The sequence below is a fragment of the Dasypus novemcinctus genome, chromosome 2 (assembly GCF_030445035.2).
Source record: "Dasypus novemcinctus isolate mDasNov1 chromosome 2, mDasNov1.1.hap2, whole genome shotgun sequence".
Taxonomy (NCBI): domain Eukaryota; kingdom Metazoa; phylum Chordata; class Mammalia; order Cingulata; family Dasypodidae; genus Dasypus; species Dasypus novemcinctus.
Genome location: NC_080674.1, coordinates 156440103 through 156467431, shown reverse-complemented (window position 1 = coordinate 156467431; position 27329 = coordinate 156440103). Strand labels below are relative to the sequence as shown.

At 36.0% G+C, this 27329-nt stretch overlaps 1 protein-coding gene and 1 pseudogene across 10 annotated transcripts in view; one reads left to right on the top strand and one right to left on the bottom strand.

Moving 5' to 3' along the window:
- JAKMIP2 (janus kinase and microtubule interacting protein 2) overlaps window positions 1–27329 on the top strand; it is a 197527-nt gene that overhangs the window by 67908 nt on the left and 102290 nt on the right. The window lies entirely within an intron of this gene.
- On the bottom strand, window positions 2790–3877 carry LOC101427894 (histone-lysine N-methyltransferase SUV39H2-like; annotated as a pseudogene).

Sequence of the window (27329 nt, the reverse complement as noted above, 5' to 3'; positions counted from 1 at the left end):
TTCAGCATCAAACTCCAAAATCAAAAACCCCTTTAGCTCTGTCCTTTGCCATGCCTTTTATCTCTGAGTCCCCACCCGCCAAGGGTGGCCCAATCAAAACCCTAATCATAACTTAATCACACCCAGGTAAAGACCAGATTACAAACATAATCCAATATCTATTTTTGGAATTCATAACCATATCAAACTGTTACTCCATGTTTCCTCATTAATAGAATAAGGATCATAAAGTACCTTCCTCATAGAGTGGTTATGAGGATTCAGTAAGATGATGATAGGTCCATTATGATATGATCATTATTTTCAGTGTTTCTCCCTGGAAGGAAGCTGAACATTGACTATTGGAAAATAGTGTCTGGGATTCTAGAGGGAGAATAAGGGTTCAGCCCATTTCAGGTTTTCAATATTTTAAGTCAACAAACCTTTTATGTGCCAAGCATTGTGCTATAAGTTTTCCAAAACCATTAATATTCGTATTTCAATAATTACTTTGCTCCGACCAACTAAATTGTGTAGGGATAATTAGCAGCTCAATAAGCTAAAAAGAAAACACCTGGAGAAGGGGAGCATGGAGCCATACAGAGTCATGGATCTTGAAGGACCAAGTATCTTAATATATGTAAGATCACATGGAGCTGCTTTATTCAGTAATGCAACAAGAATTTACTGAGTAATTACAATGACCTTGTTTTGGCCAGCTACATAAAATAGACTCCAATCTCTCTATATTCTTTTATCCTGCTTTACTCTTTCTTCTTAGCATTTATCGCCTGCCATTGCCTGCACTTACTTCTTTGTTTTGTTGCCTTCTTCCATCACTAGACTGTAATCTCCATGCCAGTCTAACTTTGTCATTTGTTTCCCCGTGGCCTGGCATATAGTCAATGCTCAATAAATAGTTCTTAAGTAAGTGAATGAAAGCAGACTTGCTCCTCTGTTCAGAAGAGTACAAGAATGAGCTGACTCTGAGAGAGGAAGATCCTGAAGGATGATCCCAGGAGGCCAGGGTTGAAATAGGCTGCTGTGTCCCCTAGTTCCATCAAATAAATATGTATAAGGGTATAATATGAACTTTTGAGGCAATAATTCAGTATTAGGGAAGCAGATGTGGCTCAAGAGATTTAGTTCCTCCCTAGCACATGAAAGGTCCCAGGTTCAGTTCCTGGTGTCTCCTAAAGAAAATAAGCAAGACAGGGAGCTGATGCGACAACACAATGGGCAGGTGTGGTGAGCTGATGCAACAAGATGATGCAGCAAGAGACATGCAGAAAACATAATGAGAGACCTAACAAAGCAGGGAGCAGAGGTGGCTCAAATGATTAGGCACTTCCCTCCCACATTGAAGGACCCAGGTTTGGTTCCTGGTGCCTCCTAAAAAGAAAAGAAAAAAAAGACCTGCACACAGCAAACACAAACAACAAGAGGGTGAGGAGAAATAAATAAATAAATCTTAAAAAAAAAAAGTGTGTATGTGTGTGTATATATATATATATATATAATTCAGTATTCGCCAGCCCTGCTTTTGTGATAGCACAGGCTGTCTCAAGTTGTCTTAGGAAGTATTTTGATGGAACAGGACATGGCTCAAGTGATATATATGGGAGGACCTGGGTTCAATCCCTGAGACCTTCTAGTGAAAAAAAAATAAGAGAAAGTGTACCTGCGCAGTGAGCCAGTGCCCGTGTGGTGAGCTGAGTGCCCACAAGTGAGCCAGTGCCTACATGGTGAGCCAAGTGCCCGTGCAGCAAACCAAGTCCCCACACAGTAGCCAATGCCCGTGCAAGTGAGTCACACAGCAAGATGATGATGCAACACATAAGAGATGAAGGGGAGAGTCAAGGTGAAGCACAGCAGAAACCAGGAACTGAAGTGTTGCAATTGACAGCGAACCTCTCTCCACATCAGAGGTCCCCAGAATTGAATCCTGGTGAATCCTAGAGGAGAAAGACGAGAAGAAAAGACAAAAAGAGAAATAGATATAAAACAGAAGATCACACAGCAAATGGACACAGACAGTAAAAACAGCAGGGTGGAAGAGGGGATAGGGATGAGAAAAAAAAATCTACAAAAAAACATAAAATATTTTAAAAAAGAAATATTTTGAAATTACATCAAAGTTCCATAAAAGATTTACTAAAAAATATAATACAGTAGTATAAAACTATATGTGATCCACATGGTTGCGGGAAGACAGAGAGGTCGCAAATAATGCCATATTCAAGTAACAGATACTGTTTGGCAGGATTGGTTTTGTTTTGTTTCTTTTTTCTTTTCATTAGAATGTCAATGTTTTAATGAAAGAAGTAGAAAATAGAGCATAAAATTCAGTATCAACTATTTGTCTCAGTTACAAGGTACAGCAAGTATTAAGCAGGTAAATAGAATGACAATATAATAACAAAAGTAGAATTTGTACATTTGCCCAAACTGAATTCACTGTTTTTCCAAACTCAAGGTATATGGTAAGTTGAATGTTTGAACTTGGCAACTGCTACATCATCCATTTAACACTCCTCATATATTGAAGGAGGCATTACTCTATTCACACAAACTCCATAAGTACACAGATGCTGATCTGTAAATAGTTTTCCTTCCATGTTTGGCATCCAACAGAATGCTTCAAATTCTTCTGTGTGACCTGTTGTCCCTCTCTTCAGAAATGTCAGTAATGCAAATTGGGTAAAGTTTTGAAACAAGAATTGTAAATTAACAATGGTATAATCTTGATAATATGAAAAAAATATTCCCATTAGAAAAAAAAAATATTGTCAGCTCTATTTCCTGAAAATTCAATTGAGGTAGCCTCTGCAAGTCACTGCTCCACATTTGCACACAGTTTTAACAGTCTTTTTGGCTGGGCTGTGGTCAATAGAATCTGGACATTTATCTCCAGAACCTTTCATTTGGTAAACAAAAGTCACCTCTTCTCTAGCGTTTCTGGTTCTTGTGGAAAATAACGCTATTTGGGGAAGATGCATATCAAGGTTATCAATGAAAACATTGAATACCTGAAAATTTGGGTCACAACTGTGATTCACAAAATGAGATGTTTCTATATCATGCTGCATCCAGCATATGGGAATCCCCTATATTTTTTATGTAACCTTTATGCAATCTAAAGTTTCTTTAAAATAAGTAAATTTTTAAAAAGAGGTATAGATTCCTTTGTTATCATATAACTCCCCCCTTTCTTTCACCTTCTTCACCTGTTCTTACCTCTCCAACATATTCCATGACAAAGCTCATTCTTTTAATCTTCACAAGGGTTGTCACACCGCAGCCACAGCCATTGCTAGTTCGAAAGATGCAAGGGGGATGCTCTGTCGCTTTTTGTACAATCGTATTGGGCAGTCAGGTACACAATGACATCTTGAGTTGCATTCATAGATGGGGATGCCAGGGGGCATTTTATTTATTGGTTTTTATTATAAGCAAAGAGAACTCTAACTTCACCAGGACAGTATTTCTCAAAGAAGTAATCTGTGCATGCACAACCAAAGGAGCATCATTTACTAAACATTCTATGAGCCAACTTGTATTCATTAATGTAGTAGAAGGCTGAAGGCGGGCACCCTAAATCAACAGTATTTTCAACAAATATCATTCCTCTATGAGTCTTTCTTCTGTTGAGCTCACCTTGCCATCTCTGCAGAGCTATCCTGTGTTCAGCTTTCTTTACAATGTATTCAGCAATGGCAGTTTTCAGAGCTTTGTTATTGCCTTTCAGAGTTACTGCTTTCCCTTCTTTACCTGAGATAAATCGTTACGCTTGTCATTAGAGAATTACTGAAGTAGTAATGGACACTTCAGATTTTGCCAGGGTTTCCAAGTATTTGTAATCTTGTCATCCTTTCCATTTTATGAGGTAATATTCCATACCCTTCCTCTCCAACTCCATTGTTCCTCCTCCTATATTCTTGAATCTTCGTGAGCCGTATCAGCGTCTCCACCACTGCCCAAATAGGAGCAGGACATGGCCCCCTCACTGCCTGACAATCCAACCCCCAACCTCAGACTTGCAAATTTTACTACCTACTTCTCTTCACACCCATTTTTCCTAATTTGGTTCAGCACCTCCATTTCTTGTCTGTATATACTTACAACTGCCTTTCAGAATCTGTAGCCATGTATGTGGCATTACCCTCTCTACCAGTCTGCTTTCCTCACTGCAGAGAGAAAATACTCTGAAAGCCAACTATGATTGTGTCATTCTTTTAAAACCTTCTGACTCTCCACTGCCTTAGGGTGACTGAAAAATCTGCACTGAACCTCGTTCCTCCCCACTCCCATTTCCTACAAGCCCATTCTCTCCACAGGATCCATACTGAATTGCACTCCTTTTCTTAGGGCTCCAGCCGACATCATCTATTCTGAGAAGCTCTCTGTGACCTGCCCTAGATGCAACTCCCACAGATATTATAATAAGTGCCACAGCACTTACTATGCCAAATTCTAAAGGAGTATTTTACTTGTCAGTCTTTCTCACTAGTGTGTGAATTCCTTAAAGTGAGGGGCAGTTTCTTACTAATATTTATATTCCCAGTGCCTAATGTAGTATCTGACACACAGAAGAAACTCAAATGTTTGCTGAGTGAGTCTTTACAACCTTGTAGTCACACAAGTATTCCACCTTATACCTGTTTAGATTCCTTTTGGTGATTCCAGTGGATTTACATGTGAGCTTTTCTTTTCTACATGATTCCTGAAGAGTATCAAGTGAAACTAGGAAAGGCAAATACCAAGCTTGGCCTGCCTCATCTCGGCCACCGCCATCTTGCAGACTCCCCAGGATTGGTTTTTATAATGGAAAAGCTGTTGTCTTTAATATAATATGCCTGTTTGTGTGTGCGTTTGTGTGCGTGTAAAAGAAATCTTTAACTGGACCTCTTAAAATTGGCCCAGCATTAACTACATCTTATGTTTTTAAAAATTTATATTATCCCTTGAATATTAAGGTTAGGTGACCTGGAACAGAAAATGGAGTTTATCTTGAGTGCTGTTTCTTTTCAGTATTTTTGCTGCTACTCATACCCACTTAGGTTTCAGGTATTTAGGCCACAGGTATTGATTGTTTTCACCATTAATTCCAAATGAGTAGCATTGAGTAGCATTGATTCAGTACTTAATTTTAGCTCACATGTTTTCCCTGAAACTAGAAAGAAGGAGATTTTATTTCCTTTATTGAAATCTATAATGAATATTGTCCATTTCTACCAATTTTCTTTTTACATATTATCTTTCACTGAGTAACAAATATATTATAAGACTTTATGGAAAATACAGAGGAAAAGAAAGATTTCTTAATTTTCTGGTGAATTAATCAAAGAAGTGAGCAAATTTCCTTGCTTCTAGGAAAATGTACATACTTATATTTATGACTTACCTTCTTATACATTAAGCAAGGTATATGCACTAGTTTTGAGAAATTTAGCAAATAAAATAAAATTCAAAGGAATAAAACATAATAAATGCCCCCCACAATTCAATCCCCTAAGAAATAGCATTAGGTATATAACATTCTGAACTTGGAAAAGGTTTATTTTATTGGAAAGGTATATAGGCTGCAGTGAGTGAACAGGCACCATCCTACCCCTTCTCCCCCTTCCCAGATCATCCAAACAAGCCCTCCTCCTTTTTATCCTCAAACATTTTAGTTCCTACATCTAGTTTACAGACTTCTGAGTGAGGGGCCTAAGTGTAATGAAACTGGTTCTTAGAACATACATTGAAAAAATATATTTTGATCTGGTAACTCCTTTGGTTTGCAGAATCTTTTATATCTTGAGCCTTAGTTGAAAATTTAACATTAACATGCCTCTATTCATGATTGTCCCAAGATCTCATTTAATCCTAATGTCAGTCATGTGAGGTAGCTATCACTGCTTTCACACTTTTGCTGATGTGAAGAGTAAAGCTTGGAAAAGTACATGGTCCAAGGTCATACATCCGGTGAATGGCAGATCCAAGAATTTATCCTAAGTTTTTCTCACTCCAAAGTCCAACCTCCTAATTTACTAATATGCATATCATTATAATCTAACAGGTCTAAAAAGGAATTTTTAATAAAATGTTCACTAGTAAATATGTTCCCTGCCTGACTTATACTTAAATTTTCATGCATTGAACTTTCTTATAAAACAATTTAAATTTTCTTATCTTCAAGGCATTGCTACTTAAACCCCATTATCTTAGTGTTTTTCAGTAAACATATTATATGAATATATGTATATACTCAATAAGACAATTATATTAACTGAGACATTTTTCATTCAACTTAATCAGGGAGAATCTTCACTATGTTTAACAAGAATATTATTTTCCAGGTCGAAGACAGATGTGTTTCATGAACAGAATCTTCAAATCAATCAGCAGCTACTGGGGCCAATTCCTGTACATTATTTTAAATAGCTAAACCAGAGGCCTATCACAACTTCATTGCCATCTTGGTCAGAATGTACGTCTTAAAGATCACAAAAGTATGAGAGTTGTGGAAAGATCCTGCTCAATTTAACATTTCAAACCTTTGACAACTTAAATTCTACATTTATATAATCATTTCAGTTGAGAGACCTTAATAAATCTCCGTGCTACTCATTAGCGAGTGTTTTCTTCTTAATTTCTCCTGCCTATAGCAAAGGATACTTCAATGATTTGGTCTAAAAGTATAAAAAACAGAGTTGCATCTCCTGATTTATAACACTGAAAGGGTAGACTTACAACAAGCTGAGAATAGTACACGATGAACAAATCTAGTGATAATCATATGCTTCAGCTATTAATTAATTTTATTAGAAAGTGTTTTGACATTGAAGTGGGAAGTAGTTCATTCTGTAAGATCAGGCTATACTTAAATCTAAGAAAGTAGTTACCTACAGCATTCAAAATTACTATTATTGCAATAAATATTTCTCTTAATGGAGATGGCTGTGCCTGCATTTGTTGGAAGAATTGACCCTAAATTCCCTAAATCATTGCTAATTACCTTAATGTCTCCAGTACTTTATCATTGAAACAATACTTGGTTCACATAAAATCTGTGTATGAGATACATATAAATACTCAACATTGGAAATCTCTAAACTCCAGGGTTTTTATTAAATGTTGTTTAGATACCTTACATAGCTAATGTTCTTTAAATCCAGTGGATTGATCTTTATAGAATGTTTTTGACAATGATTGAAACAGAATTTTTTTATTCTAATTAATCAGAAAATTAAATAAACCAGAAAATAAAATTCCATCCCTTGAGAATTGTAAATGAGAAAGAGTTTATCATATTTGTTACTTAAACCAGGTTAAGAGGCAAGTTGTGGGGACCAGTATCATTTTATAGTCATTGCCCTGAGGCTCAGAGAGGAAAATGACTTGCCCAGAGTAGAATGAGGAGGAGTCCAAACTGAGACTAGCACTGTCTAACTCCTGGCTTCCACCCCCGTGCTCATTCTAGTCCACTGTGCTGGGAAATCTGTTATTTCATAGAAATGGTACCCAAAGTGAGTTACCAAAGGCAACATTTGCTCTAAAGTTTGAAAAGCACTGTTGTATTCTATATGTGATTTGAGTTTACCACCACCCACTTTTTCAAGCAGGGTGACTAGAGTAAGTCCAGTAACTTGGCCAAGGTCACATTTTTGGCAGAACCAAGACTCAGACTGAAGTCTGGCAGGTGAGAGACACGTTGAAATAGACACCCGAATGGCAAGGATCTTGGAGGAACCCTTCTTTAGGGTCCTAAACCCAGCAGGGATACATACTACTTTCATGGAATTCCACTCTGATCTTCTGCATGAAACTTTAGCAGAACTGCCAGAAAATTTGCATGGACAGAGAGTGTTCTGCTCCTTTTAGTAGAACATTTCCTTCTCATGTACATTTCTGCAAGGGCCTCAGGGTGCCCCTTCCCACCTCCTCCCTTTGCACAGGTGAAAAGTCAAACTCTCTGTTCACACCCATTAGAAACAGAAGGCAATTTACTAGCAGTTTGCTATGATCTGCACATAATTTATAAATCTTAACCCACATCAGTTTCTGCTGTTTTTCTTTGAAAGCAATGGTTTTTCAATAAACTTGCACACAAAGATGCTGAAAAAGCAATAGCAAAGGAAGGATGGAGAGATTATCAAGAATAAATAGAAAAACAAAGGACTTAAGGAACAAACTGGAAAATGCCAGCACCAAAAGATAATGATTAGGAAAGGCAAGAATGAGGTGGCTATATACTAGTAGACATTATAAAGACAGAGGCCAGATTCTATTCCTCGTTCATTCCTTCTTCTTTCAAACATGGTGCCCTGCACAGAAAGATGTCCATTTCAGCTTTTCTATCTCTGAGCCATTCTCACAACTAAAGTAATGAAATTGTCGTGATTTTTTTTTTTCTTACTTGGGGTCAACTTGCTCATCCATGGAGATGGAATGGTTGATACCATCTCTACCCTTAAGATTCTCAGAGTTAAATGGATTAAAAAAAGAATCTCACCTAAACCTTGATTTAATTACATGTAAAATGTTTTCAAAGGCAGTCTCAATCGATTTTAAATTATATAAGCATTGTGAGGATTTTAATGTTAGATATTTCCTTGAAGCTGCTGGCAAGACAAAAGAGTTATAATATAGTATTGTGAGATCAAATGGCAGAATGGTGTCAGATATGTCAGAACTTTATACTACAAGGAAAAACAGCATAGAATGAGGGTGAGAGCTAATTCGAAGGTCAAACTATCTGGATTTAAATCCTGATGTTAGGAAATAGAACCAGCTGTGTGACATTGGGCCAACTACTTAACCTCTCTAAACGGTAGTTTCCTCATTCAAACAATAGGGGTGACAGCACTTAACCCAGTTGAGTTTTTGTAAAGATTAATGACATGATGCAGGTAAGACCTTCAGGGCCTAGTTAATTCCGAATGCACTGTTGTTATCAATATAACTAGTTATCATTCCTATTATTATTATCTGACAGATCACAGTAAGCTCTGTGTTTTCTACTCTGTCCACCATCACGGCAGATAGGGAGAACTACCATTCTCAAATTCTCACACACTCAGCTTTTTACTAGAAATGGGACCATCTCGACTCCCTGTGTTGATAATTGTAGCTATGAACAGAACTCTGGTAGGCCCACAAGCACACAGTGAAAGAGAAGCATGTTAAGAAAATGGTGAGGGTATATGGGAACTCTGTATTTCAGCGTGATGTTTCTATAAACCTACAACTTTGCTAATAAAATTTTTTTAAAGATTTACTCCAGTATGATGGGAGAAAAAGTCACAAAAAGGGAAATGATTCCAAATGACACCACTAATCTTGTTTACAGTTATGTTGGGCATTAATGGAAATATATAGACTGTCATGACCTGCTTTGTCAGGTGGCATTCAATCAAAGCGCTATACAGAGTCAATTAAATGTGCCACAAATAATTCACGAAGCATGGACTGGAAACCTAAGGTGGTAGGAACTGGAGATGCAAATCAGAGTTCTCTTTTAACCACCTTTTTTTAGAACCATGCAGGAGCAGGGGAATAGAATTTAACTTGCAACCGGTTGGCAATATTTAGTTTTTAAAACCCACACAATTCAACATGTTCCAAGATTTGCTCTAGTGATGTTTTGTATGCATAACACACTGATCCTAATTGAAATGCTGAGGAGTTTGTTTCTCCAAGGTTCAAATTCTTGACGCATCTTCTGAATATCAAATACTCAGAATAATGCTGCAGCACTGGCAGATGTGCAGATAAAATGTGTGGTCGGGCTTCTGCCATGATACCAAGAAGAGCTCATTAAAAATCATGCTCAGCCCCAGATGGCTTGAAATAAAATAGTTTTGAAATGTAGGTGACCTATTTTTCAAAACATTCGATTATCTTAGAGAAAAATCATCTGGATAATAGGAAGAGGGGAGCTTTGCTGTGTTCTCTGGGTCTCTAAATCACAGACTTCTTTTCCTGGGTGAATGTGAACATGAATTTAAACCTATAAAGCAAAGGTACACACTTGTAAAAACCTCATCCAGAATCCCTCCAGATAGTCTTCTTTTATTCCCAAGCCACAGAAATTGAGGGTCTATGCATGATTCATGTTAATAATTACACTAGGACAAGAGAGGTGAACCAAGTCTGCCCTTAACAAATTGGAATATTACCATGACTCCACTTAGGAGTCTAAATTACTCAAATCCCCCAAAGGATTTCTTTTGTCTTTAGTGATTTCTTTTCCTAAAATTTCTGATCAGTCTTTTATTGTCAAACTGTGTCTTCATGGCCTCAATGTCCTGCTCCCCTAGTCCATTCAAAACAGAACTGATGTGATTCTTGTTTCTGCACCACATCTTCTGTGTGCATCTGACCTGGGGGGGACACTTGCCCTCATTTCTTGCCCATTCACTTTATTTCAGTTTAAATAATTTCCCTTGATTCATCTTAGCACCCCTATCTACTTGCATTCATTATTAACCTAAAATGTCCTGAAATCACTTAGGCTTGACCCACAGTTAAAAAACAGATACAAGTGTATTGGTAGGAAGTCATTAGCATGTAAGCCTCTGCAGGACACATTTATTGAGCATTTATTATGTACCAGGCACAATGACAGGCATTTTGCATGCATTACGTTTAATTTTTACAACCACTTTGTCAGATAGTTACTACTATTCCTATTTTATAGATCAGAAAATTGAGGCTTAGAGAAGTTACAGAACGGAGCTAAAGTATAGTAACCACTTGAAGTCCAAACTCTTTGTCTTTTCTGTTTTATTGCGGAAGTTTTTTAGTGAAAAGTATTTAAATAGAACAAAGCTTTTTCTTTGACAGCATCTAACCTTGTCTGACCTTTTGAAATTATGTAAAATTTAGGGAAAATTATGTAAAATTTAGGGACATAAACCTTGACGATTTTCTTTCCTTTTCTCCCCCTTGTTTTAATTGACAATTGAGCATCTTGTTTCAGTTTTTGAAGTGCTCTCTCAAACATCCTCTCATTTTATCCTCACAAAAAAAGTAGCTAAGGTAGGCAAGACTGGGATTATGATCCCGACATTATAGATGAGGAAACAACCATGGAAAAGCTAAATGTCCTAAGGACATGCATCTGTTACTAAAACTGATATGGGATGGGACAACTCTTAATTAATGGTCAAACTGAATTATTATTGGGAGAGAAATATTTACCTACTTATACATATATCTATAACTGTCTGTCTATCTTGCCAGTGATTAGAAAAGAAAACATCAATCTACAGATTCAACTCTTTTAAAAGTCATTTCAAAGTACCCTGACTTGTGAAGACTTCATGAATCAAGTTGGAGTGTGTACAGGAAGATCTTCCTTCTTTGTCACTATTCCATTATCAAACCTGGGTTTGAGTCTGAGCTGAGCCTTCTATTAGCCTGCTCAAGAAATTCCTTTACTCAATCTATACTTCAATTTCCTTCTCATTAGGCTAAAATGAAAATAGTTCTTAGCTGATAAAATTTTTAGATGGATTTTAGGGGATGGTGCTTATGAAGCACCCAGCCCAGTGCCAGACACACAGTAAGTATACAGCACATTAGATGCTTTTTCATTATTGTTGTTTTTATTGAAGAAGAGCAAGAAGGGTTAAAAATACTGCTATAAACACTTCATCTCATTAAATGTAGCTGCAGGTGTGATAACAAACAAGATAATTATTATAAAATTATGGAGCTAGAAAGCCTGTGCTTGGAATGTTTACATGGGGCTCTCATTTTTGAGCATATGGTGCATTAGATGGTAAAAGAAAACTACCTTACACTATAAGTCCTTTAGGGTAAAAAATGGAGTTATGGTAGGGTGTTTTGTATCCTCAGGAGCTGGGTTAGTGATGGCAAAGTGTGCAAAAACTGTAGGTTTATGAAAAAGGAAATAATACATCCCTCCTTTTGAGTTTTAGACATTTTATTATATTTTTATAAAGTTAATATGTTTGAGGTTGCTACCCCCAGTTACTACAAAGAGACAGCTATATGTTCAACTCATAACCATATGGTGTTCTTTAATGTCTAATGATGGTGTATAGAGATTGCATAATGAATGAGATGCAAGGCAGAGCTCTAACTGCTAAAAATAACTACATCAAAAGGCATAGAAGAGAGAGAGAAAATCATCTTTAGAATGCTGAGGAGTATAATTTTTAAAATATATTTGGACCAATAATAATCTGATTTAAAAATCACCCATGATTGGAAACCCAGCATTAAGAGAAAAATGTTTTGCCTTTGAAATATACTGACCTACCTTCATCCTATGTACAACCCCAAATTACCTTGCTGATAACCCAAAGGGAAAGTTTTAATAGAACATGCCACCTAGAAGGGACAAAGTCATTGTGTTAAAATGTTTCCTTATTCTGTCTGAATAATTTTTAAAAAGGAAAGACATGTTTTCTATTTTTAGAGGAGTTGTTTCACATGGTCTCATTATTAGTTTGAAGAGCATGCTAGATAAAATATGTGGAAGGCTGCTGATTTGTTGGATTGAATTTATTTTATCCTTGAAAGATGAAATCTTCCTTCACAAATTAAGTATAGAATATGGAACTATTTTGTTTCTTAAGAATTTATGTAAACTAGAAAGAGTAGGGATTAAAATCACAGTACAATATACTAGTTTGTAAATGGTTTATTTAGCTACGATACCAAATGCCACTTAAATCAATGTATTTACAAAATATTCATGTGTCTGGATTTTTGTGTCTGATTATATGGGGTGTGTGGTATTGTTTCTCTCTGTCCAATTTATTAAAATGAGAATAACAGGGCTTAAAGCACAGGTATCTTAGAAAGAGCATCCCTATTGAAAGGCAAAATTTATGGATTATAGAATTTCTACTGTTTCCGTTAGATCAAATACTGTGCTAATGGTGGATGGCTAACTTTTCCAAACTTCAAAATGTAATTAATTACATAATATCTTTATTTTTCTCCCTAAGAAATGCTTTGTTCATTGCTGTACAACTATTATTCTTGTGAAAGTTGTGCATTCTCTCTTAAAATAACGAAATGGGATTGAATGAGGAAGAAAAGAAGGATGCAAATGGAAATTAACTAAGACAATCTTCTACTTCTAACTTTTAAAAGTAGATAATTCTTCTAGTAATGGAAGCACTTGTAACATTGATATAAAGACAGTGGTCAGCAGAGATTCTGAGCAGAGGGAGAGAAAAGAGTTGGTATAACATGGGGCATTTTGGGGATGTAGGAATTGTTCTGCATAACATTACAATGATAGATACAGGCCATTATACATTTTGTTAAAACCTATAAAATTGTGCAGTGTAAGGTATATAAACCATAATGTAAACTATAGACCATGGTTAGGAGCAATGCTTCAATACATGTTCATCAACTGTAACAAACGTACCACACTAATGAAAGATGTTAATGGGGGAAAGTGTGTGTGGGGGTGAATATATGTGAATCCCCTATATATATATATATATTTTATTCCCCCCCCTTTGTGGCTTACTTGCTGTCTGCTCTCTGTGTCCATTGGCTGTGCATTCTTCTCTGTGTCTCTATTTATCTTTATTTATCCCTTCCCCCCTTGTGTCTTGCTTGTTGTTTGCTCTTTGTGTCCATTCGCTGCGTGCTCTTCTGTGTTTTTACTTGTCTCCTTTTTTTGTTGTTGCATCCCCTTGCTGAGCCAGTTCTCCGTGGCACTTGCAGGCTGGTGGGACTCCGTGGCACATGTGGGTCAGGTGGCTCTCCACTGAGCAGCCTGCCTTCACAAGGAAGCCCCGGGACGTGAACCCAGGGCCTCCCGTATGGTAGACGGGAGCCCAACTGATTGAGCCACAGTTGCTTCCCCAATCCCCTATATTTTTAATGTAACGTTTTTATAATCTGAAGCGTCTTTAAAAATAACAATAAAAAATAAAAACAAAGATAGATAATTATTTGAGAAAATTAGTTACCTTGGCGTCAAGAGAACTGTAAATTATAGTCTTGTTTTATTTAGTAAACAAAATGTGAAACTTGCCATCATCAGCATCAAATGATTTACAGTTTCTTCATTTCACTTCTAATGAAACCAAAATATTGTCACCATCCTCCCATGACTAACATTGTTCCATGTTGTCTTTTCATTACCTACACTTTCCTGGGACTAGTCATGTACTTTAAAAATCTCAGATCAAACACTTTTCCCTGTATGAAACAAATAAGAAATTTCAGCCTGTGATATTTTAGAGCTAATTCTTGTAAATCCTCAGGGATTTAAAAGTCTGGGAAATCATGGAGAGGAACGTTGAGGAAAAAGCCACTCCTTGTACAAGCACCCTCCCATGTACAAAACACAAAATCAGAAAGAACATGAGACGAGAGAAAGGGGAGTAACTAAAAAGAGCAAGGAGACAAACCTGAAACCTGTGATAGCAAGTTATAACACCGTCCTTAAAAGATTATGCAGATATTTATAAAACTACCAGGGTGAGAATTGCAAATTCTATCATTAGTCATTTGCAGTAAAGTTTGGTAGAGTACATTATCAGTTGGGTTTTCAAGTATTATAGATATGGAGGAGCCCTTTAGAAATTTTTCTGTCCCCTGGTTTTAAATGTTGCTCCATCAAACACTTGTGTGTTATAAACTATTTATGAATAACCGAGATATACAGATTTGTAGAACTGATGAGAGGAAGCATGATTATTTTGTAATTCATATCATCTCTCGGGTCACTAATTCCTAAGAGATCCCAGCTCTGGGAACAAAATAAGGAAAGTAGCAACCCTTTCTTCCCACACTTTAGTATGGAAAAATACGATTTTAAATAACAATAATATCACTAGATATCTTGAGAGATTTTTACCCAGAGAGGACTATTAAAAAGTTCCCACTCTGTGAATTTGTCCGTTTCTCTTTATAATTTACTCAGCTTCTGCTTTATATATTGAGGCCGGATATTATATAACATACTAATTTAGAACTGCTATATCATCCTGGGGAAAGTGAATATTTTTTCTCTAGTTAAAATCTATTTGTTTGATATTAATGCCACTACCCCAGCCATCTTTTGATTTTGTTTTTATTTTACATATAATATATTAACTTAAGTAAATATATATTCTTTTATTTTTAACTATTTTAACTCCTTACTTATAAATTTGATTTTTAAGAACACTATCACTTGGCTTTTGGTTTTTTTGTTTTTGTTGTTTTTTTCCCAGTGTGCAAATTTTTATCGTTTAATTGGTATATTTAGTTTATGTAATTTTGGATATTTGAATTTAAATTTACTTCCTCATTATATGTTTTCTGTTTCCCTAACAGTGTTAAGTTTTCCCCCTCTTTACTTGCCTTCTTTTGGACCAATAGGAAATTTTTTTAACAATTCAGTTTCTTCCCTCTATGAATTCAGAAGCTACAGACTTTTCATTCTATTCTTTTAGTGTTAACCTTAGTAATTATAACATATATCTTGACATCAAAATATAATTTTAATCTATACTTTTATCTTCCTCCCCATCCATAAAACATTTTAAGTATACTTACCTCCTCCTGAATTATTTGCTATTGTTTTTGTGACTTATAATTATATATGTAGCATATCTCACAAGACACTCTCATATTTTTAGTTTGTGTTCATTTATATTTTCCCAGATGTTTACCACGTTTCTTGTTCCTTATTCTTTCCTCATCATTTCCTTCTGCCTGAAAAGCATTCTTTAAACTTCTTTTTAGTTTGCATCTACAGGTAGCAAATTCCCTAACTTTAGTTTATACAAAAATGTCTTCACTTTGCCTTTATTCTTTTTTTAATTTTTCTTACTTTTTTTTAAAGAGTTGTACTTTATTTATCCACACATTCACACACTTTTATTCCTGAAGGCTATTTTCAGGGAACACAGGATTCCCATTTGGCCATTGCTTCCTTTCAGCATACTGAAAGTATTACTCCATTGTCTTGTGGCTCCCCTTGTTGCTATTGAGAGGTCACAATCAATTTATCCGTTGTTGAAGACCATCCGTTTTCCTCTGGAAGTTTTTAAAATTTTCTCGTTGTCTTTGATTCTTGCTGGTATTCATTGGACTTCTTGAATTTGTGCATTGGTATTTTCATCAATTATGGAAAAATTTAGCCATCATCTCTTCAAACATTGCCACTTCCCTATTCTGTTTCTTGGCTCCTTCTCTGGCTCTCTTGAACGATGATATTGTGCTGGAGCCTTTGTTTCTTACCATCTTTTGTCTCTTGCATCTTTTTTTGCACATTTTCTTCTTTCTACGCCTATGCCTTTGTCCATTTCTTTATTCAGTTGTACCTAATCTCGCCAGTGAACTCATCTATTTAGTTCTTAATTTTGGTTGGTATCATTTTCACTTTTATAATTTATATTTTATTCTTTCTCAAATCTCCTCTATCATTTTTTATATGTTCAGGATAGCTTTCAAAAATTTCAGGCTTGGCATTCATCTCCTTGAACCATAGTAAGCATAGTTGTTTAGCAATATATTTTTGCTAATTCCAGTATTTGAATTCTTTCTCTGTTTTTGTTGTCTCTTGGTTCTGCTGGTTCTTGCTCACACTGTCTTGTCTCTGTATGCATTTGTTTGCCTTTGATTATGTGCTAAGCATGGTATTTCAATAACTGTTAATAGAAATCATTTGCTGTCCTCCAAAATTAATTTTCTTTTGCCTTTTCTGGGTTCCTGTGGGTAATAGCAATCTGGGATTACTTTAATCTAAATTCAAGGTTTGAAATTTTTTTGGTCACCAGTGACGTATAACTAAGGTGCAGTATTTATGAGCAATCATTGATTTCCAGTTTGCCTTTATTTGCAGAGTGTGGCATTCATGGGTCCAAGCTTGAAGCTGGTACAGTTTTACCCAGTATCCACCATTTTTTCTCCAAAAGCCCAGTTCAGCCTTAGCCGTCTTTCTTGGATCAGCAAATATCACCAGAATAAAAGTGCCTCTGAGTGCTCTTATGTTCTTTGTTTTGGGTTCCTATCGCCTCTCAGATCTTATACTGGTAATTCTTTACAATCTTGTTTACTCTTTAATGCTTTTAAAATTTTTTTTCAAGGATTTTAAATTATGTTTATTGGTTTGGGGTTCGCCAGAATGACCCAATCTTCCATTTATGAAGTATAATCTCCAATGTACTTAATTTTTACTGTTTTTCCTACTATGAATTTCTTCATATATTAAAAAAGGGATTACTTGCTTTATTGGACTATTGTAAATTTTAAGTGAGTTGATAAATGTAAAGTCCCAAGAATAGTACCCTGTATATAGTAGATGCTTAGTAAAGATTAGTTTATGTTGTTGTTGCTAATGTTATTGCTCTTTGTTTAAAATGTCTCATGTTTAAAATAACCTTGAAGGCTCGCACATGCAAAAAACCTTTTCAGAATTTGTAATCTATCAAAAATTTAAACAAATTTACTGATTTTATATTAATATAATTAAAAATTTTAATTCTAAAAAATCTAAGCCAGCTGCATTTTATCAATCCTGGATGGAAAATCTTAATTATAAAATGTACTAAATTTAATTTGTATGATAATATTATAATTATTCAGAATATGGTTTATTTTTGGAGGCTTCAGTTTTGACACATTTCTAAATATTTAGCCATGTTCCTCAAAATAACACTGCCAAACTAGAATTACATGGATTTATGTTCTCAGCTAACTAAGAGGATTTATTTTAATCATTAGCATTCTTGAAAGGGTTACTGCTCTGGCTTTTACTTGAGAAGGAGAATGGGAAATGTCTGTTAGAAACTGAAATGTCTGTCCTTTCATTTTCTCCTTTAAATGTTCACTGACATTACCATCTATTCCAGCAGAGTGGAAGGTGTGGGTGCTACATGCTCTGTGGTTATGGTGTCTAAATTAAGACGGATGAGGGAGCAGCCAAGTAAAACATTCAGCTCCTAGTTTTAAAACGTCCCTTACCCTTCTCTCCACTAACTGATAGTGGCAAGGCAATTTTATAGTGTAAGCAAAGTCACACAAAGAGATGAGAATGCAGCTCTATGCAAGCATTATTAGTGGAAGGACTCCAAAATTTGTTCCTTGGCTTGTGTGTTCCTACTGCTTCAACAGATTTTATATAATTTTAGAAAGGAATTATACCCAAAATATGATCATGTTCACACTATAAAACCTATAGTGAGAAATAGAAATTTATGAAATGATGAATAAGGAAGGCATTATCTAATCAAATCTTTATTTAAAAACTGAGGCCCAGAAAGGATAAATTGCTTTATCACAAATAAAACTGTCTGAATCCCTTCCATGGGCTGGCACAAACCCAGTGGGAACTTTGATCAGATGGTCCAGTGCTCAGTTATTTCTTGGAGGAGCTGTAAAAAATGCCCTCTGTGGGTGAGTGTGGATTGCAGCCAAGGGCAGTCCAGAACAGAAGGAGCGATTTCAGACATTAGTCTGAGGGTAGGTGTGAGGTTGAAGATGGGGAGACAGACGCAAAAGCAAAACTCAGGAGAGTTGGATCAGGAAATAAGAGTTCAAACTACAACATGGAGTACATTTTGGGGATCTTAGTTATGAATAAAACATGGTTGTAGAATGCTCTAATGTGGCATAAAATCCAGCTGACTACTATAAAATATAGCCAGTGCAGATATTTTCAGCAATGCCACCCAGTCTACCTTTAGTAAGAATTTACTGTTTACCAGGGACCATGATTTACATGTAGTGCTTCATTTAATCTTCTCAAAAGACCTATGAGATCAGTGATATTACTATTACATTTTTATCCAGAAGGAAGCTGAGGCCTTGCTTCCAAATCAAGGAGTATCTGTCTCCTTAAGCTATCTGCACTCTTACCAATATGCCACCTGCTTCCATGTTCTTTAACATTTGTTTTCTCCGCTTGATATAAAGAATGGGAGAAAAAAAATCTATCCTTTTTATTCACTTCTGAGTCCCCACTTCCAAGCATAGCACCCATTGAAAAATAAACTGTTGAATAAACTAATAAATGAATAAAATGTACCATATTATTATCACCTCTGTCACAACCTTATTATGACTCTAGGAAACTGCAGGATTTGTTTGATGGGTATTTTCCCTTGCAGCAGGCCACGTCCCAGCCCATGTTCTCACAGGACCCATAAAATGAAAATGAGGAGAGTTCTTTATGGAGGTAGATCCATTCATGTCTTTACCATTTCAAAATATTATCACTTAAAATTTATCTTTTGAACATTATTTCAGAAAGATTTAAGAGTATAAGACTTTTTAATTAGATTAGAATATTTTAAAGATTTTTAAGATTCTTTTCTAACATTCAGAAACATATTTGTTACCTAGACGTTTTACTACTTTAGAATGTGCCCTTAAAGCTGATTCAGAAATTTGCATCGATATAAAATAATAATTGTACCTTATATTTGCATAATGTAATTAAGTTCTCAGAGCCGTTTCTCATCACATCTATCATTTATTTCATTTTGTGTTTCTCATTAGCAGAGCCTTGGTGCATTTTGAATTCATTGTGATATAATAATATGTAGTTGAATACCAATAAAACATTGGTTTTGAGGGATAAAACCTGCAACCTTCATTTGTACATCACAATATGTATTGCTTTCATGTATATTATCTTAATGGACCTCACAATAACCCTGAGAAGGGGATAAAGCAGGTATTATAATCTCTATTTTATAGACCAAGAAATGGAGCTTGAGAAGTTAAATGACTTGTTTCTGAAGGTCACTTTGCTAGTTAAGTGGCAAAAGCCAAACTAGATTCTAGGACTAGTGACTTTTAAGTCTGTGTTTTCTTTTTTTTTTTTCCTCCCTGACACTTTGCTGTTTGTAAAATATATGCCTGTTATTTATAGATATTTTATTTGAATTTCCTTTTTTTTTGTAGCTTATATATTTGGTGGAAAAAAATTATAGAACTGTATGCCACAGCAGAATCTATATATCCAAATAATGTTTTAAAACACTCATAATATTTCTTGATTTTTAAAAAAATATGTGATCCAAAAAATCTCCAAGGACCTCATAAAGTAGACTTTACATTCTTAACAGATACCTGAGCTCTTCTCAAATCCCCTAATATATGAATACAATTATAAAACATCACTTTAATATTGGACAGTTCCATAAATCTAAATGATTCATGTCATTCATTTAATGACAATTCAACTCCCTGATTTAATCAAAATGCCTCTTTTCAGATTAAATGATCCCTCTTAGAACTCTCTATTTCCATCACCAGTACTAACCATTGACTTTATTTTGGGGATGATTTTCACAAAGAAGCAAGATTTGCTGTTATTAAGGTGGTGTCAGTGATAGTTATTTCACTACTTCAGGAGAATCAGTGCATTTCTAAAGAATAAAGCCACAGTGTGATGTTGGGCAGGTACCTGGGTTTATTCACCTGCAGTAACCTCAGCTACACTCTGCTTTCAGAGCACTGCCTATGCAAACTCAGGAGCCCGCAATATCACAGATGACCTCATGCCATAGACCTTTGGCGTCAATCAGATGTCTTTCCTTATTAAGAAACAATTCATTTTATTATGTGCCACTGACTTACTAACATCTTTTTAGGAAAAAAACAAAATGCATCTATTGTAAGATGCATTCCAATTTCAGGAATATTGAAATTTGACAAAAACTTCATATTAGAATTGAAGGAACAAGTTAAAACTGTGAGTGACAACTAGTTTAAAGAACGATTTATTATGTTGATTGCGTACACAGTTGATCATAATTAAAACCGGAGTGCGGGTGATTGGAATTCTAACTTGTTTCTCCTCTCACTGCTGGCTGTCACTTAAGTCAGTGTTTTGAAGTGTGTGTGTTGGCCATCAGGATCATCTTCAGAGTTTGTTAAAAATATAGCTGCCCTATCCCCAACTGGGTGGTGGAGGCTGACATCTGTATTTTTAACCCACTCCTTAGGTGATACTGATTCTCTTCAAAGTTTGGGAATCAGTGTCTTAGAGCCAGTGCCCAGGGAATGGTAAGCCTATCTTTGGGCCACATTCCTTTTTGTTTGTTTTATTTTGATTTTTAGTTTTCTGTTTGATTGTTTTCAAGCTGACGCTATCCTTCCATTGTCACTTGGACCCTAGTTTGGTAGCTGCCTGGCAATTTGACCATATATATATTTAAATATTGTGAAACATTTTCATACTCTTTGACTCAGAAAATGGAACACTTCCAAAAATGGTATCCTAAAGAAATCTTTAATAGGGAAATATGTATTGATAAATATATAATATAAATTTAAATCCCCTTTCTATTTGATTTATAATCATAGGAAAAATTGCTCAGAAATTATCCCCGCTTGTTTTGTGTTTTTTTTTCTGACTTGCATCAGGCCAAAACACCCCCAAATTCTTCCTATGAAAGCAGTTAATTCAGATCATGGCTTCTTCCCAACTTCTTATTTCAACTCCCGTTTTTTTCTAAGAAGCTTATTTACTTACTATTTCTGACCTGAATTACAGATCTATTATTGACTCATCACAAATTTAGTATTATAATTCCGCTGTTGTAGAGATCGCATTGACAGTCTAAGTCAGATATTTTGGAAGGGGGTGGTGCATGATGAAAAATATATAGCCTGCCTGTCATTCTTGGATTGGGATACATTGCCAGGGAGGATGTAGTGATGCTGGAGAAACCCTGGTAGCTTCACTCTGCCCTTCAGTGAGCAAGAGCATCATATGAGGTGAAGAAGAGAATCTAGGTGGCCTAGAAGAGGGTGCCATCAGTCTGCCAAACTCTGGCATTAATCCAGTATTTCCCAAAATGTATCATTACATAGGACGTTCATGGATTTTTATAGTAATCTATTATTGTAATATATATTAGAAAAAAATATTACTAACACACCATGACTTTGGTTTTATAGATATGTCTGCTATTTTGAGACTAAAATAGTTCAAAGAAAAAAATGTTGACTTAAAGAAAAATTAATAACATAGTATCACAGTTGGCATGTAGTTATAGTGAAAATTGTCAGGGCAGTAAAATTTTGCTCAGTTTGGGGAAGCATTGCATCTATCAATACTGGTTGCATACCTCACATGGGCAGCAGGCATCATTTCTGTCCCTTCTGGTACTTTATAGCTTGGAGGCACTTGCCAAGGACTTAACATAATGCTTTGCATGTAGGAGGCATTGATTATATGTTCTAAATAAAAGTACTTGTTTTAACTTTCTATATCAAAAATCTGGTTCACATTCCTCCAAAGAAAGCCTAGGAAAACAAGACACAGTAAAATACATAAGCTTTGTCAGCAGAAAAAAAACTAAGTACAAACCTCAGCCCCTTACTGACTTTAATTCTCTGGATAAGTCATTAAGCATCATTGAGTCTGAGTTTCCTCATCTGACAAATGCAGATAATATTTAGGTTTTGATCATAGTTTTGAGGATAAATGTCAGAATCTATACAAATTTTGAATCATAATACCTGGTACATTGTACGTATTCAATACTATCTTATTGTTATTATTTCCTTTTTTAAAAAATTGAAGTCCATTATACCAGGTAACCATAAAAAAGTGTTGAGAGATAAGTTTTAATCATATGGTCATTTTAGGATAAATGAAGGCAGAATGCCCTTTCCGTGAACCCGAGGCCCTGAGAGGAGGGCGGGTTGGTCTGGCCAGACACCTGACCCTCATAAACAGGGGACTGGATTGAAGAATGGAAGAACACCTGTGATAAAAATCAGGCGGTCTGGTAATTGTTAACTAATAACCCTGTGTCCCACTGTCTGTAACCTTATAAAAGCTGACCGTGTCTGTTAGATGCTACAGAGCACGGCACAGGGCATGAGGTGGCACCTCCCAGCCTGCTCCCACCAGGTGCTTAAGTAGGCAAAAGAACTATTTTAGGAAGATGGATAAGATAGAAGAAAGTCAAAGATATAAACATAAGTGGAAGCTTTAAAGTTCTTAGAAGAAAACATAGGCAGATACCTTTGTGACCTTGGATTAATTAGGCCATGGATTCTTAGATATGACACCAAAAGCAAAAACATTAAAAAGAAAAAAATGATTAATTAGACTTCATCAAAATTAAAACTTTGGGGTTTAAGTGCTACCACTAAGAAAATAAGTCAGTCCCTAGGATGGAAGAAGAATTTTGCAAATTATATATTTGATGAAAGAGTTTATCTAGAATATACAAAAAAACTTCCAACTAAATAATAAAAGACAAATAAACCAATATTAAAAATGGGCCAAGGATTCAAATAGACATATCTCAAAAAAAGATATACAAATGGCTAATAAGAACATGAAAAGATGCTCAACATCATTAGCCCTCAGGGAAATGCAAATCAAAACCATGATGAAATAATGCTTCACATCTACTAGGATGATAATCATCAAAAAGACAGATAATAAGTTGTTGGCAGGGTGTGCAAAAACTGGAATCCTCATCATTGCTCTTGGGAATGCAAAATGGTGCAGCTGCATGGGGAAAATGTCTGGTAGTTTCTCCAGTGATTAAACATAATCCACAGGGTTAGATTAAGTTTAAGAACATTTTTCCTGGGGTTCATAGCGCTATACCACCACACGTGCATTTACATTTTTTCATCTGACATGTTAAATCATACTGTGGTTTCAAGTTGCAGTGCCCCTCTTAGGAGGTACATACCACCCAAAAGAAATGAAAACATCTATCCACCCCAAAACTTTTACATGAATATTCATAGCAGCACTTTATTAACAGTCAAAAAAGCAGATTTCTCAGTGAGTCCCCATGTTCCCTCCTTGCTAGAGTTGACCAAAACCAAAGAGATAATGGGAACATAGTTAATGATCTTGCACCCATACCTCATACCCAAGACTTGGGAAAGATGAAAAAAGGCAGCATCTTCCCCCACTTCTGCCCCGTTGTTCCTCCACCATCCCTTTTGAGCTTCTCCTTAACTGGTTTCCTAAGGTAATTTACTTTTGGAATAGTCTTTCCTTACTAGTATAGTTCATAATTTTTTGATTTATGTATATACAGTTCTACACTTTTTAAAATAAATGCATGACCCTCTATTTTAGAGTATTCCATTATAGAAACTGATCTTCAGGCTGCTTCCAATTTGCGCTACTACAACAATGCTGTAATGACTAGCCTTATACATCACATCATTTAGTACACGTGTAAGTATATCTATGGTTTAAAGTCCAGACGTAGAATGTCTAACTCAAAGGGTATGTATTTTTTCAATTGTTAAATATTTTGCTAAATTGTTCTGCAGAAAGGTTCTGTTGGTTTACATTTCCAACACAATATAAAAGCATTTCCCTGCATCCGCACTGAAAAAGTGCTCTTTTAGTTTCATTGTTGCTAAAGCACATATGCCATTGGCTGACTTAAACAACAGGAATTTATTGGCTCAGGGGAAGTCCAAAATCAAGCCATTATCAAGGTGATTCTTTCTACAGAAGACTGTGTTATTCTGGGGTTGGCTGCCAGCTATCCTAGATCCTTGGCTTTTTTTTGTCACATAGCAAAGCACATCCTTTCCTGGCTTCTCCTTTCTCTTCTGGATTGCGTTGACATTAGGCTTCTGGCTGTTCCTTCTGCCTTTTTCTCTCCCCTTGACCTTCTCCTATAAAGTCTTCAGTTAATAGGATTAAGGTCCATCCTGATTCACCTTGGCCACACTTTAACTGAAGCAACTTCATCAAAAGGTCTTATTTTCAAGAGTTCACACCCACACGAATGGATTACATTTAAGAATATATTTTTCTGAAGTACATAGCTTTATGCCACCACAAATGCATTTACATTTTTTCATCTGATATGTAAAAAAAAAGTCTCATTGTACTTTCAATGTGTATGTTTTTAATTATGCATGAGGCTCAGGTTATCACTCGTGTTTTTTGTCAAACTGAGTGACCCACCTTGCAGTCACACACTTTTTATCCTTAAGGATAGAGGTGCAGGCGCTGCAGCCCTGGAATTGACTTTAGATTTCACATAGTCCAGGCCCCTCATTTTGCAGGTCTGAAAGTTGAAACCCAACATTGAGAAGGTTTTGCCAGGGTCACACAGAATCTTAGTATATTCTTTCTCAACAAGTGAGCAGTCGCTGCCTCTGAGTTAAGTGCTCTTTGACTACCTTTCAAGGCCCCAGTCATTAACTGCTTAAATAAGGTACAAAAGATTCTCAAGTGACTTAATTAGCATTCCCAGGCTCAGCTTTAGCTTGGTCAATACAGGTTTTTCACACATTCATAACAGACTTATCTCTTGCAAAAGGCATTTTAAGGTATAAAGAAATCATAAGACAAATATCCTTAAGAGCAAGGAGTGTTTTCTCTTGCTGCTCCAATGAACAGATTCTGGAGAGATTTCACTCACACATCCTGGTACAGCAGATGACAAGATAAAATTATCCTGGCTGATTTGTGTGCAGATGTATGCCTGTACCTTGTTATTCACACTCTGCAATGTTGTATAGTGCTATTTTCTCCCTCTGGCTCCATCCAATGTTGTGTCCTTCAGAAAAGAGAATAAACACAGCTCCAACAGGCCTCTGGCTGCTTTCATGTACAGCCATAGAGTAGTGCATTTTCTTCAGAGATGCTTCCCTACTCCAATACACAGCCTTTCTGCAAAGTCGGTGTAATCAGCAGTGTCAAGTACAAATCATTGTTGACAGCCAATGATATTTAGAAATTAAGGAAGCAAAAACTCCTCAAGATTACCCTGTGGAGTAATAAATGACCATGCTGATTATCGTAGAGAATCCAGTTCATTTTCCGTGGTGAATCGGATTGATTCTTAAGGGTAGTTTAGTCTTGTGGAGAGTGAACAATTCCCGTGGTGTACTTTTCCTCTTACCTTGCTCCACCAACTCTTAGAGACCCTGCTCTTCCTCTCCAACACCCAAGGCCCCAGTCTGGAGAGATAAGGAGAGAAAGAGGAAATACATTATCTTCTTTTCTTGAGAGAAGAGAGAGAAGAAATGTTGCTACTGGATGAAATTGTGTTCCTCATAGAACTCATTTCTGTCAAAGGTAATTTATTATTTCACATAAATGGAAAGTTAGCAAAAGAGCTGGACTCAAGGATGTTTGGGTTGTCAGTGTTCTGTTTTCCCGATGCTCAGTTTTCCTCACTCTTGGGTTCTACTCTTTCACTGTGTTGTCTTGTTCTGGCAGCCCCCTACCTGCATTCCCTAGAGAACAATTCCATCAAAAGACTTGTATTAAGATTCACTAGATAAAATTGTGTCCTTCTTAGAACCAGTCTCTGTGGCCAGTTCTAGATCCTGTACAGACCTTTGTGTCAGGCAGGTAGGGGCTGGGTGGGCAGTTGGATTCAGTCTATTGAAAGGCTTTTACCAACAGTAAGATTTCCTCCTTCCTTTGCAAGTGGAGGCTGCCTTTCCTCTTACTTTCTGACAATGAACATTAGGAGGATTCAGCATTCTCTTCATCTTTCAAGTATTCTGCCTCCCTCATTCAGCTACAAGCAAATATCTGGTGGCAATGTAATTCACTATCTTAGGTTGAAGAAGGAATCTTCAATCAAAGGATAGTGAAATACAAAAATGCAAAAACAGTGGCTTATATAAATCTGATTTTAAGGGCATTAGAAAACTGCAGAAGCAAGGAATACTGGGGAGACTAAAATTCCAGAAAGATGAGAAATTTTCAGAGGTGATCTTCATTTGGTCATTTCCTGGGAGTTTTGCTAATTCTTGACTCTGATTTAGGGCTGAGAATCTAGGATTGACCCAATTCACAGTTTTGAGCAGTGACAAAATGAGGAATTGCAAATGCATGGCTGAGTTTCTTCTCCACAAGACACATGCTGAATTCTAAAGTTAACTTTATCTTTTTAAAAAAATATATTTTTATTAGAAAAGTTGTGAACTCACAAAACAATCATGCACATGTGTGGAATTCCCATACAACAACCCTCCATCAACATACTACATTGTTGTGGAACATTTGTTACAGATTATGAGCTAATACCATCAGATTATCACCACTAACTATGTTCTGTAGTATACATTTGGTATATATTTTCATACTCCTTTTTTTTAACACAGTATATATTTGGCATTGATGCAAGTATATTACATTATAGCTGTTATCTGTATTCCATAGATTACATTGTTTTTTTCCTCATGCCTTTTCACCTTCTTACCAACTTGCAATAGGAATATACATTTGTTGTAGTTCATAGAAGAACATTCTTATATTTGTACTTTTAACCACAATTCTCATCCACCTCTGGGTTCACTGTTATTCAGTCCCTAGATTATTCTCTAGCCTTCTTTCAGTTGACATATACAACCCTAGACTACCCTTTTCAGCCATAACATTTTCATTTTAATAAATA